This window comes from Carlito syrichta, unplaced genomic scaffold (genome assembly GCF_000164805.1).
Source record: "Carlito syrichta isolate Samal-C Ts95f unplaced genomic scaffold, Tarsius_syrichta-2.0.1 Scaffold103350, whole genome shotgun sequence".
NCBI lineage: Eukaryota > Metazoa > Chordata > Mammalia > Primates > Tarsiidae > Carlito > Carlito syrichta.
The window spans coordinates 9759-15585 of NW_007047446.1; the positions used below are offsets into that span (position 1 = coordinate 9759).

Genomic DNA, 5827 nt, shown 5'->3' on the forward strand with positions numbered 1-5827 from the left:
GGGGGGGGGGGGGGGGGGGGGTGCACAACAAACAACAACCTGTGTTTTAACAAGCCTTGTAGGTGATCCTGATGCACTTCTCCAGGAGTCCTGGGCATATGAGAATAGGATTGATGAACCAATAGGACATGTGCATTTAAAATTTAATAGATACTGTCAAACAGCCCTCCAAAAAGGTACAAACTTCTTCCTGTATACTAAGATCTCAATTTGAACAGGGTTGCTAAACTGGCAGGAATAACCCTTTTCTCTCTGGCTGGAATAACCCTCCTCTCTCCGACGTTCATCCGGCGTCAGCCTCACTCGATTGTGTCAGTCTCCCGATAGCCCCGCCCTAATGTACACGCACACGCAAGCGCAGGCTGGTATCTTGGGACTAGGCGCACAACAGGGCGGGGCTTCGATTCCCACGTTTGAGGGAAGGCCCAAGGAGTCAGAGAGGGGTGTTATCTGTTTCTGAAGTGGGTGGGACAATGGCGGAGCAAGAGGTTGTGAGCTTCGGGCTTTGCAGCTTTTCTTGGATCCCAATGCCTCTTAAAATCACGATTTTGTCTGCATCTGTCTCTTACGAGTAGTGTGCCGCCACTTTCTAAAGCATCAGAAAAGGAAAGGGGAGAATTCCAGAGCCTGAAGCTCTGCAGGGACGCGCAGTTGGCCAGTGGTGAGGGAGCATGCGAACCATCGACAATAATGTAATCTTGCAGATTCGAGCCGGAGTGAGGCTTTTGGGGGGAGCTCTGGTGAGATGGGTCTGGGCCAAGCCGAGGCTGAAACGCCTGCTGGGAGATGCAGGGCCCCAGAAGGAGGGAGAGGGCGGAGTCTTGGATGCTCTCGGAGAACGCGGCTGAGGCTGGGACCCAGAGAGTGGAAGCCACTGTCCAGGCAGAGGTTAGCGCAGCCCAAGGGCGGGTAGTCGGGTGACCGCCAGGGGGTGACCGTGCCTGCACACGTCCACAAGTGTGCCCACACAGACCGGCCCATATATTTTTGAAACTGTTTATTTTTTAAATCTGTTTCCTTCAGCCCTGACATCCCAGAGAAAAATAATTGTGGGTGATTCGCCTTTGAATCACCAGCACCTAGTGGAAAACCTGGTTCAAATAAGACATATAATTAAGATGGTTGCCTGAGTGAAGGAAAAAACTTTTAACAAACCAAAATTCAGAGATATTCATAAATGACATAAAGAACTTATAGACTTTTTCTTTTTTAAAGAGAAGAAATTTTAAATCTTCAGCAGCAGAGCCTGAGCCCACGCAGTTTTTACGTTGTTGCAATCGGATTGTACACTTAACCCTGTATCCTTAGTTACGGGATAATAATTTTTCCCTGTTGCTGTAGAATCTCCACAGCCGTCATCCCTAGGTAGTAGTTGTAGAATGTTCCATCAGACAGCTGTGCCACAATTCACTTAACCCTTCTTCTTTTGTTGGATTTTAAGAATGCTTTCTAGTGTTTGACCACCAAAAAATAGTCCTGCCAGGAATAATTTTGTGCTTAAAACTTTTCCTATAGGAGTAGGGGCGAGTGGATATTGATTGAAGGGCAGAATTACCAGGAAAATGGGATGAACATTTTTAAGGCTCTTTTCCACCTGCTTTCCTGAAAGGGATCAAACCCATTGACATCACAGGCCAGAATCCAGAATCAACCCTGGCGGACTCCAGGTCTTGTCTGTGTCCACACTGGTTTTAATTTCCTTGTCCTGCAGCAGTGCTCAAGTTTATTATTAGTTCTGACCTTTGGGGCAAGGCAAACACACATCAAAAGATCAGGGACAACTTTAGCAACTGCAACAGCTGGCATCGTGAGCAATTGCAGCTCAGGTTTCAAACTTGAGCAACTGGGTTGGATGAACTTGCTTCACTGAGACAGGGAATCTGAGAAGAGGAACAGGTTTGGGAGGGAGTAGATGAGATCAGTTTTAAATATGTTTAGTTGAAGTTGCCTTTGGAACGTCTAAGGGGAGGTATCCAGGAGACAGGCATACATATGGATAAACAACAGATTTTGCCCTTCTCTGAACTCCCAGAGCTCCCTATCTGTGGATTTCTCATAGCTCAGGTTGCTTTACTTTGCACTATCCTAGGAGCTCCTTGAGGCCAGGATATGAGTTTCATTCCTTTGTGTGTCTTTCCTCCTGATGTTCAGTACAGGCTTTAAAAATCTTTCCTGTATGAAGGAATTTCACTGATTTCTTATTTGGATGATTCCTGCAGTAAGGGTTCTGATCTAGGCAAAAAAGTTTGGGAAACTTGAGAGTTCTGGGAAGGCTTCCTGTAAGAAGTGGCATAATGTTACTGTTAATAATCATAACCATTTGTTGAACACCTACCATTTGGCAATCATTCTGCATACAGTCATCAGAGGCACCACTTCTTGCCTGTTGTCTTTACATTTCTTTCTGAGAGAATTAGCTCTATTTACAGCTCCTGCCAAATGATCAAGTGAGGACTATTTATTACATCCACCCCTACCTTAGGGTACAGCACCTAATCCAAGGCCAGCCCCACAACATGTGAGTTGTATGACCCAGCTTTATAAGATGAGGTGGGCCAATCAGTTTGCTCTCTTGGGAATGTGAAATATGAGATCAAGAGGGGAGTTACCAGTTAGTTGTGGGAAACTGCGCTGATAGGTCCAGTAGACCAGGATGCTGGGTGGGTGGAGGACATTAGGGACCAGGTCAAATGCCCATTAAAATTCTAGAAGAGCCCTTAAAGATGGTTGGCTGAATGAGGAGCACGGGGGCAGATGTAATGGAGCTGATGTACAGAAAGAAGCAGACATGCAGGGTAAATAGTAAGCAAAGAGCAGAGGCCCATGCCTCATCAAGAAATTTTCTGCAGCTCCAGACTTAATAAGTTTTATCTGCACTTTACTTCTTGCTCTTGGATTTCTGATTTGGATCTAGCGTCACTGGGTTCCAACAGAGTGCTAACAAAACAGCCTCCCCGCTCTTCAGGTGGAATCTCACTCTGTCGCCTAGGCTGGAGTGTGGTGGCACAATCATGGCTCACCGCAGCCTCTACCTCTTCGGCTCAGGTGATCCTTCTGCCTCAGCTTCCCATGATCCTACTGTCTCAACCTCCCAAGTAGCTGGGATTACAGGCACCCGCCACCACACCCATCTAATTTTTAAACTTTTTTGTGGAGACGAAGCCTCACTATGTTGCGCAGGGTGATCTTGAACCCCTGCTCTCAAGCTATCCTCCTGCCTTGGCCTCCCAAAGTGTAGGATTACAGGCGTGAGCCACAGCACCTGGCCAAAAACAGCCTTTTAATTTTATTTTATTATAGAGATGTGGGGGTACAAGTGAGGATTAACTACATAAGTAGGCTGCATTTAGGTTAAATTTGGGCTTGTAACTGGCCCTCACCCCCCCTGGTAGTTTTCCAGGTACCCTTTGTGTTGTCACGTGTCTTTCACCTCCCTCTCCTAGCAGTGTCCAGCGACTGCCTATCCCTTCCTTGTGTTAATGTGACTAATGTTCAGGGCCCACTTATGAGTGAGAATATGTGATATTTAGTTCTTTGTTTCTGTGATAGTTCACTTAGTATGATGGTCTCCAACTCCATCCAATTTGCTGTGAAGTCCATGATTTTGTTCTTCTTTATGGCTGCATAATACTTCATCGTGTATATGTACCACATTTTCTTGATCCAGTCCACTTTCGATGGGCAGTAGGGTTGATTCCATGTTTTGCTATTGTGAATCGTGTGACAACAAACAGGTGTGCAGGTGTGTTTTTTGTAGAACGACTTATGTTCCTCCAGGTATATTCCCAGGAAAGGGATTGCTGGATCATATGGAAAGTCAATTTTTAGTTATTTTAGGAATTGCCACATTGCTTTCCATAGAGCAAAAACAGCCTTTTAAATAGGTTTAATTTAATTTGCAACTCAGCCCTCTGAGTTGGGTGTACATTTCCTCATTTTACAAATGAAGAAACTGAGGCTTGGTGAGAGTAACTTGACTAAGGTATCATAGCCAGTGGTCCAGTGATGGAGCTGGTCTGATTATCTAAATCTCTTTATAAAGCATTAATACATTATTGTTATTTTAACAAATCACCACGAGCTTGTCATTTAAAAAAAAGATAAAGCAAGAGAAAAACAATTAATATGGACATTATCTGATCTAGCCCTCAGTCAGCCTCTTTGATTCTTCCTTTCATTTACTAAGCTCCAGCTACATTGGTCTTTGTTTCTGGAACATGCCAAGATTGTTCTTATCTTTGGTTCTTTGCACTGAGCGTTCCTTCTCTTTGGAATGCTTTTCCCACTGATTTTCCAGTGGCTGACTTTTTCTTGTCGTTTAGGTCTCTGCTCAACTGTGACTCCCTCAGAGAGGCCTTTGCCCAACCATGCAGTATGCAATAGCCCTGGTAACTCTCTTCCCCACTGCTCTTTGTCATATCACCCTTTTTGTTCTGCATAGCCCTTATCACTGTCTGGGCTGTGTGGTTCATCTTTGTGATTGTTTATTGCCTGTCTCCCCTTCCCAAATGAAAGCAGAAGCCTCATCTGTATCCCCAGGACCTAGAACAAAGCTACCGAGTAATGTAAGTTCAATCAATATTTATTGAATGAATTAATATATAAACTAAAAATGAGGTACTTATCCAACCCTCTTCTCTTCCAGTACTAATCCCCAGAGATGGTAACTGTTTTTTTTTTTCTCTTTCCATTTGAACAATAGTAACCATTTATTTATTAAGTTACTGAGTTTGGAGTGGTTTGTTACACAGAAAATTAAATCTCTCTCTTTTTTTTTTTTTGAGTCAGCTAGGCTGGAGTTCAGTGGCATGCGCACAGCCACCGCAGCCTTGACCTGCTGGGCTCAGGTGATCCTTCTACCTCAGCCTTCCAAGTAGCTGGAACTACAGACGCACGTCTCCACACCCAGCTAGTTTTATTTTGTGATTTATTGTAGAGACAAGGTCTCACCAAGTTGCCCAGGCTGGTCTTGAACCCTTCTCGCTTCCTAATATATTTCCTAATATTGAATAACTCTTGTACTCTTGTACTCTTAGAATGGACCCCAAGTTTTTACTTTTAATTTACTATTGGATTCTATTTGCTAATATTTTGTTATTTTGCATCAACATTTACAAGTGAGATTGGTCTGTGGTTTTCTTATACATGAGCTTTATTGGGAGTGCATGCATTTTCCAAGCTGTTTTATGAAGTTCCTGATCATTCAAGGACTGAAGATGTGCTGACGTTAGAGAACTGCAGTGAGTATCAACCATCCAATCCCCTCCCAATACTTCCATGCTTCTTTCCTGCATATGATGGTTTCTGAGAGATTTTATATACTCCTTAAATATCTGTGGGAATAAGCACCATTAGATGCAAACATAGAGATGCTAACACAGAGTGTTTTATTCAAGTAGATTATTTAAACAAACTGCAATGGAATTTACTGGAAAATGAAAAATGATTGCCATTATATGTATGTTTGTTCTTAAAAATCGACAATATTATCTATAAAAATAATCAAATATTACTTTGTATTAAGTAATTCATACAGCATTAAAGACTCATAATAAGACGGGCTCGGTGGCTCAGCCTGTAATCCCGTGCCTTTGGGAGGCTGAGGTGAGTGGATTGCCTGAGCCCGCGGGTTCGAGACCCGCCTGGGCAGCGAGACCTCATCTCTACAATAAAACAAAAAATCAGCCGGGCGTGGTAGTGCATGCCTGTAATTCCGGCTACTTGGAAGGCTGAGGCGGAAGGATCGCTGGAGCCCAGCGGGTTGAGGCTGCGGTGGCCGGGAGCGGCCACTGCTCTCCAGTCTGGGTGACTTAGTGAGACTCCAACT

General features: G+C 44.1%; 1 pseudogene; it reads right to left on the reverse strand.

Moving 5' to 3' along the window:
- LOC103267829 overlaps positions 1 to 287 on the reverse strand; it is a 9345-nt pseudogene extending 9058 nt beyond the window's left edge.
- Positions 288 to 5827: the final 5540 nt, after the last annotated feature.